Raw genomic sequence first — 15,654 nt, 5'->3', positions numbered from 1 at the left:
ATTTTCTAACTCCACTTTTTATCTTTGCTTTCTTTTCTCACAGGTGCATGAAAACTAGGAGAAATCCTGACGAAATCGTATTGCCCTTAGACGAGATTGACAAACACGAAAGAGCACTTAGGAAACTCAGACGAAGAACGCTCAAGATGACTAATCCTAATGCCCATCGGGAAGATCTTTTAAACCGTGATCAGGAGGATCACATTGGAGATGATGACCGTGATTCAGTTCATGGTGATGACATAAATGCTGCCCATGAAGAAGATGGACAGCCACAACTCGATGAAGAGAGATACCGAGTCCCTCTAAATCCTGCTTAAGCCGCTGATAATCAAAGGAGACAAGACCAGGCCGATGCTGAAGGATGAAGGAATGATGAAAAAATTGTTCCACCAGTTGTTAGAGAAGCCAATTGACCAATACAGCTTGCTAATCCTGCGAGAAGACAGCCTCGGAATAGACTCATTGCCGATTTCGATGCACCTCACCAACACTTTCAAAATCGATCAGCTATTCAAATTCCTGTTCCAAGAGAAAATCATGAGATAAAACCTCAGATTGTCTCTTTGTTGAAGCAGATCCAATTCCATGGAATCTCTACTGAGCATCCAATGGACCACATTGATCTTTTTGAAGAAATCTCTGGAATGGTGAGAACAACTCCAGAAACTGTGAACTATGTGAAGTGTAAGCTCTTTCCTTTCTCTCTAAGTGATAAAGCTTTTAGATGGTTAAAATCTATGTCATCTGTTTCTATTACTTCATGGGAAGAATGCAAGTCAGCTTTCGTGAACCATTTCTACACCAAGTGAAGATCGAACCAGCTGAGAAATAAGATACAAAGTTTCCAACAAGGCCCAATAGAGTCCTTCTATAAAGCCTGGGAGCGATTCAAAGAGTATGAGAGAGACTGCCCTCATCATGGTTTCTCTGGAGCAAACCAGCTAAGCACCTTCTACAGAGGACTTCAGCAGAAGTATCAACTTTCTCTTGACACTGCCAGCAATGGAGATTTCAGTTCAAAAACTATACCACAAGGGAGAGCACTCAACGAAAATCCAGCTGTAGCTAACAGCAACAACAACCCTGAGTATGACAGATCAAAGAAGACTATTACTAGTCATGAATCAAGGGAGATTGCTGAGCTAAAAAGCATGGTAAGTCAACTTCTTAAGAATATACATGTTTGTGATAAGAATATAAGAATATACATGCTTGTGATACTGCTGTAGGAAATGAAGAAGATGGAAGATATGAAGAAGATGGCATGTACCAAGAGGAAGAAATCAATTTTATGGGAGCCCGGGCATATCATAATCGATTTAGTCCAGCTTTCAACAATAACTTCAGGAACTTTGGTGCCAACTTCAACAATCTCTCATACAGAAATCAAGGAGCCGAGAATCAGCCCTATCGGCAGCAGCAAAAGAGTTTTCAAAACAAGTTTCAAAGTGGAAACTATGGAGGAGGAAACTTCCAACAAAGACCAGCTTTTAATCCTCAACAAGCACAGACGAGCTCATTAGAAGCGACCCTTTCCCAGCTAAGTAACCAGGTAAAATCGCTTGAACAAACTATGATGCAGATACTGAAGGCAATGAGAAGTCATTCAGGGAAATGGGGGTGAAGATCGATTGTATTTACAATAACTTGAATGGGAAGTTTGAATCTCTTGCGACCCATGTCAAGAAGTTGGAACATCAGATAGGTCAAACTGCAGATTCAATGAAGAGACAACCAGGAGTTTTACCAAGAAGAGTGGAAGATAACCCAAAGAAGTTCTGCAATGCTATGACAGCAGTTTTGGAAGAAGAACCTGTCGCAGACTCTAAGGAAAGATCGACGCCTGAACCTCTCATAAAGGACTCGGAAACCGAGCATGAGAGAAGCCAAGTCATTTCGGTTAAGGTACCCAAACCCTTGCCTGACTAAAGACTCAAAAAGTCTAAGGATCCAGGGCGTTTTTCCTTCACTTGTTCAATCTTTGGAATTGAATTTTCAGATTGTTTATGTGATTCTGGTGCTAATGTGAATGTCATGTCAAAATCTGTTGCTGAGAAACTTGGTATAGGTACATTTGTCCCATCTCCAGTGAGGATAATCTTTGGTGATTCATCTCAAAAGAGAACAGAAGGAATGATCCAGGACTTGCCACTGATCATTGGAAACAAAACGATCCCAGCCGATTTTCAAGTTTTGGAGATGGACAAGGACAAAGACAGACCTTTGATATTTGGTCGCCCATTCTTAGCCACTGTAGGTGCTGTTATTGACCATGCAAATCACTGTTTAGTTTTCTTAAATGAGGACAAGAAAAAGTTCTACAAGACCACACCAGACCCAGCTCCAAATCAAAAAGACAAGAACAAGGAAAAGGTGTTGGAGGACAAAAAGAACTGAAAGCACTTGCATCTAGGCAATTTGAGAAGATCAAGATAGTGGTGCCACCAGATATCAGCAAGGAGAAGGAGAAAAATCTTGAAGGAATTGTTGAGAAGATAAAACATGTCCTCAAGGATGCAAAAATCTTTAAGAAAGGAAAAGAGATTGTGATTCAAGATGAAGGAAATCCAAAGTTCAGGCTAAGAAGGATCCCAAGAACTCTTAATTCAAGGGATCATGTCTCATCTTCTAAAGCCTAATCCTGCCAAGAGTCTAACTAAAAGATTTTAAACAAAAGCACTTAATGGGAGGCAACCCATTTGGTATGATTTTCTTTTATTTTTATTTTCTCTTTTCTTTTTATGCATTTCAGACTTTCATAAAACCTAGAAAAACCAAAAACATTAAAAAAACCAGAAAACACAAAAAGATAGGAGGAGGAAACTGGAAAACGGGAGTACCCGGAGCACTGTTCACCGCGGCCGCGATCAATCCAGCTGCGGCCAAGCCCTTCTCAGCCGAGGTCTACGTTCCTCGCCCGTGGCCAAGACCATCGCTTCTGCGGCCGCGCGCATCTCACCCGCGGCCGACCCCCGTTTGGTTCCCAGGCGAGTTTTCCCCGTTTCTCGTAGACCGGAATTTTAATTTCCCGTTTTATTCCGGGATAAAACTGGGAAGTTCCCGAAACATAATTTCCGTGTTAAACACGCCAGGTAAGTCTTCTAAACTTTTAAAAATAAAGTTTTCTTAGGAAAAACACTTTTTTCAAAGAAAAAGAGGATTTAAAAGATCAAAAAGGTATTTCTCTTCATATTTTCCAACAAGCTTGGAGATCTTGAGAAAAATACAGATTTCAAACTTGACAAATCCTTTCCAAATTTTCGAACATATCTCACTCTTTTTCCAAGGAGATTTCAAATCTATCATTACATAACACTTTCATTAAGGTATGAGCTCAAATTTCTCACTTTTTCTTAAGAACTCAGATTTAGGGTTTCCTTAGAATGAGTAGAAATTCACCTTAGGATGATTGGAGATTGTCTTTGGACTTAAGACTAGACTACTGGGTAGTTTAATTGCATGATTAAACACTTAGACCATAGAGATTTGAAATTTCGAAAATCTGAGATTTGAGACTTTGAGCAAATCAAAATTTGGAGATCTGTTTGGTTCAGCTTTGCAAATCTGGATTGTTTGTTTCTTGTTGATAGAAAACTAGATTAGATTACATGTGAGTGAGCATAAACAACATCCTGATTCAGAAATCTCATGTGTTGAACATCAAACTTGACCAGAAATTCTCAGATTTTGTAATGTTTGATGCATTTACAGCTTGTTTGTCATGATAATGTGTTTGTGATATCTCTATAAACACCTTGTTCATAAAAATCGATACCAAAGCAGCTTGATTTATCCTTTGTCTTGAGAATCTCGTTTTTCCAGGTCATGGATCTCTCTTAAGTTCGATTGATTCGAACCAAGACGAGCCCTCATGCGAAAAAGCCTCATTCGCTGGAGACATGATGCATTGAACGAGACACAACTTAGTGAAGATGAAGCTCTATCCACCTTCATTGCCGCGGAAAGAAGAATCTTTTCAGGAGAGATTGAGCGAACCTCCACTCAGCTATCTTTCCCTCGAAGAGTCAAGTCTTCCTCTAGGCCGAAAGTGAAGTTTGTTGGTAAAGCCATTGACCCATACATCAAATACTTGGCGCAGCTTGAGAAGCTGAAGATCAAGCCAACTCCAGCAATTGACTACTCAACTCTTGAGATGCTTGGAATCAGAGAAGATGTGATATGGTATCTTGATAGGCTTGGAATGAAATCATTCATGGAGCAGAACTTTCAGACCTATGAGAACCACACCAAAGAGTTCCTTGCATCAGCAACTTTGAGCTACAAGAAGAGAGCTACTCCTAGAGCTCTAGATGGCACACTCTCCTTCTCTATTGGAGGTCATCCTTACTCTCTTACCATCTTAGAGATATGTGATGCTTTGAAGTTGCCTTATTGTGATGAAATTGCATTGGAGAAGGATCCAGATGAGGATCTTTGGAAAGTGATGGGTTATGGGGTTTATGAAAAAGGAAGGTCCAAGGCATCATTACTCTCTCATCCTGCTGTTAGCTATGTGCATAAGCTATTAGCACACACTGTGTTTTCGCGAGCCAACCAAGCGAATGTCCTAAAGCCAGAGTTGGTGACACTACAGCTACCATTCGTAGATCACCCCAGGTTTCCTTGCTTTGCTTGTATCATTGCAAGGAACCTAGTAAAGGTTAAGCATGAGATGCTTACGTCTGATTGTCAGGACTACTCACCAGCTTTTGGGAGCATCATTACTTTGCTTATGATAGCAGTATGAGTTGATTTTTCAGCTGCGACACCTCTTAGAGAGGATTGGTTTGATCTTTCCTAGTTCTCTAGAGACAGGACTATCACTAGGGCCAACATGGACCCAATTGGATTTGCTTATAAGTTATCCACCAGTTCCACCGAGTACAGGGTCCTTCTACCATCGGATTCAATGCCCCGTCTCCGAGATGGTTCAGACCCAGGATGGAAATCAGAGACTAGCGACTTCCTACCATCTTTGCCACTCTTACGTCTGACCATGAAGCAATTTCTAGCTGCAAAAGCCAAGAGAGAGGTAGCTGCAAACAGCAAGAGACTTCAGCCTGCACCATCTTAATCCAGAGCCAGTTCTTCTCAGATCAGAGCATCCACTAGAAGTGATGCAGACTTTATAGCTTTGAAGAAGAAGCTTGACCAGCAAGAGAAGATCAACAGGCGCATGAAGAGGCTACTGAAGAACCGCCGGTTTGATGATGACTCTTCACCTACAGAGATAGATGACAGCCATGAGACATAGGCGCCTATCCATCACCACATCATACCCACAGTTCTATCACCATTTTCTTTTCTTTTATTTTAGACTCTTTTGTTTTTATTTCACCATCTTCTCACCAACTTTTTCACACTGGGGACAGTGTGATTTAAGTCCGGGGGAGGATGTTTATCCGTACTAATATATTTTTCTTTGTTTCTTATCTTTTTCTGCAATTTTTAATTTTTTCTATGCTTATTAAAAGACCTTGCGTATTTTTCAGAAATGTTTGACACAAAACTATGATGAGTAAGACACATGTGCTTCTAGACTTTATATGCTAGTTTCTTTTGTGGTTAGTACTAGACTAGGCGGTAGCTAGAGTACTTGCACTACGAACTCCCACCAGAGGATTTATATTCATGGAGACTTTTTCTGACATGATAGACTAGCTCATTTCACTTGAACATAATCTTGACATCTAATTTTCTCATCATTGGTTTTAGCAGGCATCATGATATACATCCAGGACATCTCTACATCATTATTACCATTTTTTGTTGTCCTAGATGGCCAGTTCATCTTTAGCTGGTACCACACCCTTTACCCAAACCTTTATGTTTAAACCTCATGCATTCTCTCTTTAGTTATATTGACAGATATGTGCCAAAACGCCGGAGAGAGAAGAGCAACATAGTTTTCAGTCACTCAAGAAGAAGACTGAAAGAATTTGGGAAAGTGGAGCATCAAGAATCTATCAAAGCTCAATGGTGCCTCAAAAAGCTTGAATTTAAAGGTAAATTTCGTGCTTCCTAAGACTCTACATCCAAAGGCGGTTTCCCCTTTCAAAAATAAAAATAAAAAATAATAATAATCGAAAAAAGAGAAAAAGAATGAAAGGAAAGGAAACTAAAGACCTAAAGAGTCTAGGATAGCCAAAATTATTTGAAGCAAAGGCTGCAAGTATTCATTTGTGAGCATTGCTTTTAAAACCTGGACAAAAATCTTAGTCTGGGGGAGTTGTGAGGAGAACCTGAAGAAGGGAGATCAAGAATCTTAAAGCAAGAAGAATATGACTGGAAACTGTGGATATCAACAGCTCCACCCTGATGCGGACATCAACCCATCAAGACGTCTCATGGTGATCTCAACACTTGGAAGAACTAGGTGCAACGGACATGAGAGTTTAGCCAAGGATAAAGGAGAGACGATCTCCCTTGTTGAACAAGTTAATGGCGAAGGGGAGACAACTGTCATTAATTTGTTCTCTCTAGACTCCTATCCCATCACCAAGAAGCCATTAGATCACTTAATCTTAACCGGACCAAACCAAATAGGAGGCAACCAATCTATTGAAGATCAATCCAAAAAGAGCCATGAGTCTTGTCCAGACCAGATGGAGTCCAAGAACACGTTTTCCAGCCCAGTTACCACTTGGATTACATTTCTTAGCTCAACCAAAGCATGCCTCGAAGTGGAATCAGTCCAATAAGAGTTCAGAGGAAGGAGATATTAAGTTTATAAGTCGGGTGATCCTCAACTTACCCGATTTAGACATATCCACCTTGATTGGAGAATTCCAACTAAACCAAGAGGAGTTAAGCTGTAAACCGACTTTTTCTGGAATCTTGACTCATCAGAGAATCACAAAGAATTGGAATCAGACCGAGATCGATTATGGTTTAGGAGATATTCAATCTCTAAACCAATGGTTCCTCCACTTGCCTTATTTGGAACCTTCCGGGTTTTGGAGACGTCAAACATATCAGTGGCAGACTCTGAGTTACTTCTAGAAGCCTTTCAAAACATCCTAAGGTGCACCAACACGCATTGGATCAGACGGATCCTCCCACACCTTCACTTTCCATATCCAGCGTCGAGCTTACCTTATTTGCCTTGTTTGGAGCCAAGGGAAATCAAACAACAACAGCTCTTTTCCTCATCACTTGTGCGCCTTCTGAAGACTTATTCAATGAACCTAGACGTCCCAAGACACCACCAATTCGCACCCAAGCTTTCAAGACTCAAGGCACCTCACAACTTGCCTTATTTGGACAGATTTTCCCTTCAATGTTTCAACGGCTCTTTTCATTTGTGCGATTTATTTTACTTTTCTAGCTTATTACCGTTGTCCTTGAGCCCCTATATAAGCTCAGTTCGTTCCTTATTGTAAATCACCATTCAATCTTAAAGTAATAAAGCATTTTTGTTTTTCTTCAAAGAGAGTTCTTTGCAAGAGTTATTTCTTTTGAATATTGTGTGTGATTCACATTGTTCATTAGAATTCTTGGATTAAACTATTTGTGTGATTCAAGTAGTTTGTTCGATCACTTGATAGAGAGAGTCTATCACAACAGATTGAGTGAGTCAATCATCCTATCATCGCGCCATCTCTACCATCTATTCCACCTTCCGCCAACAAAGCTTGTTGTCTTTGACAACCTTGTGAATTATAAGACTTGGTGTGATTCCAATCTTATATCACACCCTCTCTTGCTGTTTTGCATAATGTCTTGTCTCTCCAGAAAAGGTAGCCCTAAACACTAAAAGCCTCACCTTCTAAACAGCCATTTTGAATACCTATCCTTGATTGCCTTGCTAAAATCCTTATGATGAGAACCACTGGAACCTATAAATGAATGTTAAGAGCTAGTTGACTGGAGGATAGGTTTAAGTGTATAGATTTTCGCATGATGGATCAACGGACTAGTTATGCCTATGCTTTGGTGAGAATTTTCTAGATTCTACTTGATTTGAGCATAATGACTAACTCTGGTCTAGAAGCATTGTCTCTGAAATTTTGTTAGTTCCTGCGATTTTCAAACCTCTTTTCCAGGTTCAGATCTTTGGTTTTGTTTGAGGACAAACAAAGGTTTATGTCTGGGGGAGTTGATAACACCTGATTTTGACCACTTTTATGGATCACTTTCAGTATCTTATGCAGGTGTTTTCACTCAGTTTTAAAGGTTTTATAAGTGTTTTCCATGGTTTGGAGTTTTAAAAGGCTTTTCAGGAAAGTTGGGACTTTGGAGTGCATTTTGGAGTAAACGTACATTTTTGGATAACTTCAGGCCTTCAGAAGTTTGGCAACCAATGAAGATCTTCTCACTGTCCGATCATCCCCAAATTTGGAGACATTATAGAGGAGACAACCAGCTTTCCAACACACTTGGAATCAAAAGCAATCCAACGGTTAGATCTCAAGATATCATCAATGCACTGAAGGCCGATAAACACAAGTCCAGTCAAGCACAAGTGCTTTCACTCGCGGCCAGCCTTCTTCCCACCACGGCTCAGGAGGTTTTGATAACTAAGAGTTTTCACTCTTTAAAGAGGTTATCAATACCCCTGTCCTTGTAGTACAAGGGGTTATCAAACCAAACTCGTGATGGAGACACTAATCTATGTTACTTGTAATCTTAAGTCAAGATAGAATGATAAGGGTTTTAGCTAAACTAATTAACAAGTGAACGAGCATAAAAATGAAGCAAGAGATGAGATTTAAACAAAGTAAAGATGCAAATGACAAGCAAATGGTTCGATGATGATAATATATGATAAAGGCAGAAGCTTTAGACAGGATACTTGACTCGGGTGCTTCCAACCTAAACTAATGGGTTAATGAATCATTTTATCAAGCGGTTTCATTTAACTTTGAACTCAAGGCATGTTAATCTTCTCATGAAAGTATTAAACATCTAAACTGATCCTCTTTCATACCAAAATCCCTTTTGAGAAGCATGAATCAGTCAGCAATAAGATTCAGTTCAATATGCCATTTAAGAGAACAAACTATCACTCTCGCGATGAAAGACTCTTAAACCTTTAACCGAGTGGTTCAGACATTTCTACAAACACTTTTGATGCGAGATATGTCTCAGATCTGAACCTCATGTGATGTGCTTGGATCCAGCTTAGAGATCTCGTCGGTTAAAGAATGAAACATGCAAGACTAGACACCTAAACCCACTAATCTATCTTGAAAGCACCCTAATCTACCTATCTAAAGCCGCTTAAACGACTACTCACTGATCATAACGAGCTCACTAAGTCCTTTGCATGACGTGTAGCTAGTCATGATTAGGAGTTTGATGCTGGATGATAAAAGAAATAAAGAAAGAACAAGATTCTGATGCAAAAACGAGATATCGGATTAGATTAATCAAGTTTCACAAAAGAGGCAAGTTCTTAAAGCTAAAAGATGATAAGAGATAAGATGATTAGGTTTTTGGTCCTAAAATGTATTTATAGTAAAGGGAAAGTGTCGCGGGTCAGCCCGGAACAAACCGGGTACTGAGCCGCCTTCTCGGGTTGATGGGTGAGTGCCACGGTGTGTCGGAGAGTGAAGCCGAGGCCTTGATGTCGAGGAGTGCACGTGAGCAAAGATCCAAATAGAGATCTCGTGAAGAACACGTCAAGAACATGCATGAACCCTAGTCTTTGATCCATCTTCACGTGTGTGTTCTTGAGCCGTCTTGTTCTTGATTCTGGGGTTGTGACAAGGTACCTCGCCATAGAATGTCGCGGGGCTTGGTAGTCGAGGGGTTCGGGAGAACGGAGTCCGGCATGCACGCTGAGGTGCACTACACCGAGGTGCACGTTCAACACTTAGTCGTTTCCAGCTTCATTTCTTACGTGTGCATGCCTTGATCTCAACATGCCGAGGTATCAGCACGAGGTCTAGTCCAAAATACTCCCCAAGATATGAGCCCTGACTTGAGCAATGTCGAGGTAATGATGCCGAGGCCTGAGAAAAAACTTAGCGCGTATCGCAACTCATTTAGGCTCGTATCGACCAACTTGCCTTCCGGAAGCAGTAATTTTCAACACACGACTCCAATCGCTTTGATACCAGTTCCATAGTCAAGATGACTCAATAAGCTCGAACTTTGGTGAAGAAACCGTCGGAGCTTGGGAAGTGGAAGGTTTCCTGGATTTCACATCTTTGCACCGCATGGGAATCACCGGGAAATAAGCTTTTAGACCCATGTGAACTCCGGAGACTTTATCTTTCAAACCCTCGCTCCAAATTGAGCGATTCCAAGCGTTCTGAGAAGGTCTCTCACAGTTCTCAAACTTTGATGAAGGCCGGGCAGGCTGGTTCGGACCGGAAAGGCTCCGTCGCTTGTGATCTTTGAAGTCTGCTGTTCGGTTCTCGGGTGCGCGCAATACTGGTGCATACTCCGGAATCCATATCGTTCTCCGCGCGGGTCCGAATTGGGTGATTCCAACTATTCTGGGATCTTTGCTTGATTATCTCTAACTTTGATGAAGACCCCGACAACTGATTCGGACTGGAAGGTTCCCCGGATTGCTGGTCTTTGAAATGCGCGGGCAAGGACAAGTTTTAACCGAGAAAAGCTTCCCGCGGTAAGGAAAATGGCCGAGGGCTGTATACTGCGGTAAGCTTTTTAGCCGTAAAATCCTTCTCGCCTCGGGCTAAAATTTCACCCGAGGGAATTTTCACCCGATACTCGATTTTAACCGATTTTGGCCGTTCGGTAAGGATTTTGACCGAGGTTCCAGTCCAGCCGGTACGAGTTTTTGCCGAGAAATTTCTCCAAGCGGTTTTCACCATTTTTGACCCTTTTCTTCACGGTTTTCTTTCCTGCTCCTCTTCCTGAGCTCCATATGTCCTCCAAAGCACCTGATAAAGACTTCAAAACATGCAAAACTCTTTGGGACCTAATGCAAGCCCTAGATCCTATTTTTGATGCCTAAGGACTCAATTTACATGGGAAAACACATGATGAGGACTCTACAATGCAACTTAAATGATGCAAAATATAGACATATCAACTCCCCCACACTTGTCCTTTGCTTGTCCTCAAGCGAAAAGAACAAATGAGAGAAAGAGGTTGTAGTGCAAAATGGAACTCATATTTCCTTTTTAGAGAGAAGTGATCGCAATGAGAACTCGGATTCATGCTCAAATATGCAATGCAAAGCTATACTCAGATATTTACCAACTAAAACACGGAATCTCCACAAGTTCTCATCAAACTCAACTCTTTCACATTCATTAAGTTCGTAACCGGTGAATCAAATGATGCAATGTTCAAACAGGCTGGCCTGGCTAGGGTAAGGTCATGAGATAAAAATGATCTCATCAATATTCAAGCGGGTGTAATGCAGCAAGAGATCTCTCTATGAGCGACCAAACTTTGGCAGAATGTTAAAGGTAAAAAGCAACCTATGCATACAAGGGCAAGACTCATCACACCCCACACTCCACTCAAAGCTTTCTCACTTGCTCACCCTCTCAAGATCCTCACCCTCCTCAATCGTTTTCTTTTCAATGGGGGACTCACTCCTCGTTTTCATTCTCGGGTCTTGAAGTTCACTTATTCATACAGCTCTTTTCTTTCACAGCTTCTAGCCTCTTTTCTTTTCTTTTTAGAACACTTGAGCCTTTTGGCTTCTTTTCATTTCAGAGACTAAAATTTTTTTCTTTTAAAAACATCAGAGCTTGCTTCTTCAAATTCAAAATTCCAAGACTAAATTCTTTTTCTTTCTATCCCCTAGCTATTTCCACTTTCTCATGTCCACTCAACTCACCCTTTTCCACTCACCAACAAGTCTTTTCCCCCACACTTATTCCTCGCCAATACTCTAAGTTCCTTGATGTTGGAACATAGCACTCAATGAGACATGCCCTTGTCGCTCTAAACCTAACACTTTCTGCTAAGTTCGGTCCAAGGTGGCCTATCAATTCACATACAAACTTTGGCTCGAAAGAAGGATGGGTTCAAGGCGAGGGAACTGATCCATGATGCGGACTCAGCTACTTGAGCTAAGGAAAGAGAGTGGTAAAAGCAACGATTCTAGCTCAAGTATGTATGTCGGTATCCACAAGCCTATTCAAGCAATGCATCAAAAGATATTTTCAATTCAAGTTCAGGGTTATCACTTATTTAGAGTTGAGTGTAATTAAACTTGCTTCTCAGATTCAAATCGTTTCAAGCTTTACAAGCACAAAATGAGTTTCAAAAGCATATTTAGTTCAAGTTCTCAAGTGATTTACTCTCTAGGAAAAAATCTTTCATTGCTCCTTGCACTGATGCAATCCTACATGATGCAACTAGACTCGATCTTAAAATGCAAAATGCAACTAGAATGATGCTTTTTTTTTGTGAAATTTTTCAAGTTTATCATATGCACTAAAGCTAAATGAGACTCAAGAATGCAAAAGTCAAATAAGAACAAAGAAGACAAGATCAGAAAACACAAAGCTCCTCCCCCACACTTAAATAACAAAGTCCCTTGTGTTATAAAAGCGTGTGAGAGAAGGAAAAAGATAAACTAAATGCAATATGGTATATACAAGATGCATATTTACAAGGGTTTGAAGTCGATACCTCAGTCTGAGAGGTCTGATCCCAAGTAGTACGAGGGATTTGATGTTGAGCAGGAGGGCGTGGGCTAACGTGGTGGGCTGCTTTCCGAGGGTTCTGGTAAGAAAGCCGTGGCAGGATCGATCCAATCCTCTTTGCCTGGTGGAAACTCCAGGTTCCTCGCATTTGAGCTTTCTCCAACCTCTTCTTGTGTAACCGGTGCGGTTGAGGTCGCCGAGTTCTTATCTGGTGAGGGTGGCCTGGTGAGTTGCTTGACTTTCTTTTTCAAATGCCTGACACAGTCCACCAACGCGTGAATGGTCTTGTCTTGCCACTTACACCACTTTTGGAGGGTGTTCACTCGCGAATACAGCTTCTTGGTGTGGTATTCAGGCTCACTTCACACGTATGGATCAAAATGGTATCGGCCTGCCCCTATCCTTCTCTCAGAATATCTCTGTTCTTCGTTCTCACATCCGGCCGGGCCATTTTCGTTCTGAGGCTTGCTAGACGCGGCTTTGGTGCACTTGCGCATCGGTGGGTCGAGAGATGGGTAATACAACTGTTCTTTGAGGACATAGAAGGAGAAGTTACACTGTTTATCAAGCATGGTGAGGCCTCGGTTAGGCAATAGAACCTTTGTCCCGTCTCTGTGCATCAGCGTGAAGGTGTAAACCCATTTGTCCCCTGACTTGCCTCCAAAGAAACCACTTTTACTTAGGTATTGCTCATCAGTGAGATTCGGCTTTGACGGTGAATCAGAGAATATAAACCCTTGAGCTCTCAAAATCTTAGTGACAATCCAACCGTTCTGAAGCCTCCTTGCTCCTTTCTTCTTTCGGTCGCACCATACATTGTGCCGGTAAGTGAGCATTTGACTCGCAAAGAACGCGCCTAAAGAGGGCACATGCATTGGCCCTTGGAACTCTTTCTTGTTCTTCATTTGAGTGATGAGCGGCTTCAGTCCAAGTCCCAACAGTTCAAGCTCGGCCGTATGAATAACACCAGGGTTATAGGTCGAGAAGAATGTAGAGGCTAGGACTCGGTTTGTATATCTGACCGCAGGGTTTCTGATGCAACTTGTCTTGCTCTTGCCTCCCAAGTAAGGTCCAAAAGCAATAGTTTCCCACAGGGCAGCCAACTCTTCTTTTGGGTACACAAACTTGTCAAGCGAGCTTCCATTCCTCTCAAAACCAAATATCTCGTCAAGCTCTTTGAAACTGACCTTGTAGTGCACGCCATCCATATCAAACTCTATGTGGCCGAACCCTTTCCCATGTAAGCGTTTGGGGTCTCTCTTGGGGTAGATGACAACCTCCAGAGTGGCAAGAAACTGTTGTGTGATCCCCTCATAAAGCAACATCGCTCATCTCAAAGAACTCGGCCAAGCCCATGTTTTGAAATATGAGGGTAACATCATCGAGTATCTCAAGCTTTCTCAACAACTCTATATCAGGAAACCGAACTTGAGCCACTCTTATCGAGTTAAAATGGTCCAAGTACTCCTCAGTAGTCGGGAAATGCTCTTCCTCGGGTTCGGCCTTTGGTTCCTTCTTTGGCCTCCTGCCACAATCGGTTTTATGAGGAACCAGGGCTCTCAGCTCATCTTCATCGTTTCCAGTAGCTCCCTGCTTCCCATTCCTTCTTGATTCAAGGGTAGGTAACGGAGTGGCCTCGGCGTTCCTAGCTCGTTTAGCGGCTGGCTCGCCATCGGGTTTGGCGAGGGTTTCTTGCTTGTTCAACCAGTACGTGCCAAGGCAACGGCTTTTCCTTTCGTACCCCTCCTCTGGACCTCGCTTTTCTTCGTCTCATGAGCAGGAACAGTTCGTTCGCCGGTCATCTGCAAGGGAGATTCTCAAGGGAACCGTTAGAATCAAGTGTATCGCTAAGCACATGTATCTAAAGATAGCAAGAACAGAGCTTTTTCTCTAACAAGACCGGTTTTATAGCTCCTTCAAACATCAAAGAGATTAACAACAAGCTAGAACAACCGGTGAGAGACAAGATATCTAGACAGTTCAGCTCAATAGCTCAGTTCACCATTTAAGCCGATTCCAAGCGCATTTTCTCAAGAATTTAAAAACTCAAGAACAAATGATTTTCAGTGCAAAGACCAGTTTTTCATGTGTTGTCTATCCTGATGGAATTTTTAAAATTGTTCCCAAAGGCCGATATGTTCTAAAAGAATCGATTCCACATTTTACAAACATTAAAGCTCGCAAAGAATGAAGGAAAAAGATGAGTTCTTTAAGATGCAAATACCTTTGAGAATCCAAGATTTAAGCTTAGTGAGATGCTTATGCAGAATAGACAACACCCTAACGACTCTAGAGCACTTGGAATCACATGAAATGAATGAGAAACGAGAGAGTTGTGTTCGCGAAATGCAGAGAAAAGGATGAAGAAGGCAAACTCTGCGTTTTAGCTCGGTATGGAGGCTGGTATGGGCTGGAGCGCGCTTTCCAGCTGGCATTTGGACTGATGTGGGACTGGTCCCCCCCTCTGCTCTAACTCCAGCCGTTGACCGCGCCAAAAACCTTCTTGACCGAGCGTTTGAATTCAAAATGCCGCGCAAAGCCTTCAAATGGACGCGGTATGGGGATGACGTGGGCCGTACGGTCTAAACTGGTATTTCTCGTGTTAACATGAGCGGCCTCGACTTGTTCCACCCCGAGGGCACCAAGCCGAGTGGTTTGAGCTTATGCTAACGAGTAAATCTCCGTGGCCTCCAAGTCTTTTCCGTAGACCGCACAAAGCCTCTTTTTCGATCTAAGTGCTCCAAGTGTTCTTGTTTTTGATCGTTCTTGAAACCGGGCACCTCGGCACGCTCCACCACGAGGGTATCATGCCGAGGTTACTTGGTTAAACAAAGAACACTTGGTTCTTGGAGATTTAAACGGGCTGGCCTTGGTGTAAACTGGTCGCGGCCTCGGATCGAGGTTTTTAACCGTTTTAAGTAAACATCGCTCCTTGGTATAATTATACCGAGGTGTTTACACCGTGAGCCTCCCCCACACTTAGTCATTTCACCACTTCACTTTACACACATGGCCATGATGGAAATAAGTCGAGGAGTTTAGCTGAGGTTCTCAAGCTTGAACTCGGTAA

General features: G+C 42.0%; 1 non-coding gene across 1 annotated transcript; it reads right to left on the bottom strand.

Moving 5' to 3' along the window:
- Positions 1-822: 822 nt before the first annotated feature.
- On the bottom strand, positions 823-928 carry LOC112089549. The gene has a single exon (XR_002901187.1). It is a non-coding gene; the product is annotated as a small nucleolar RNA R71 (small nucleolar RNA).
- Between the last annotated feature and the right edge of the window lie 14,726 nt (positions 929-15,654).

The sequence above is a fragment of the Eutrema salsugineum genome, unplaced genomic scaffold (genome assembly GCF_000478725.1).
Source record: "Eutrema salsugineum unplaced genomic scaffold, Eutsalg1_0 scaffold_12, whole genome shotgun sequence".
Lineage (NCBI taxonomy): Eukaryota > Viridiplantae > Streptophyta > Magnoliopsida > Brassicales > Brassicaceae > Eutrema > Eutrema salsugineum.
This window is presented reverse-complemented; position numbering and strand designations above follow the sequence as displayed.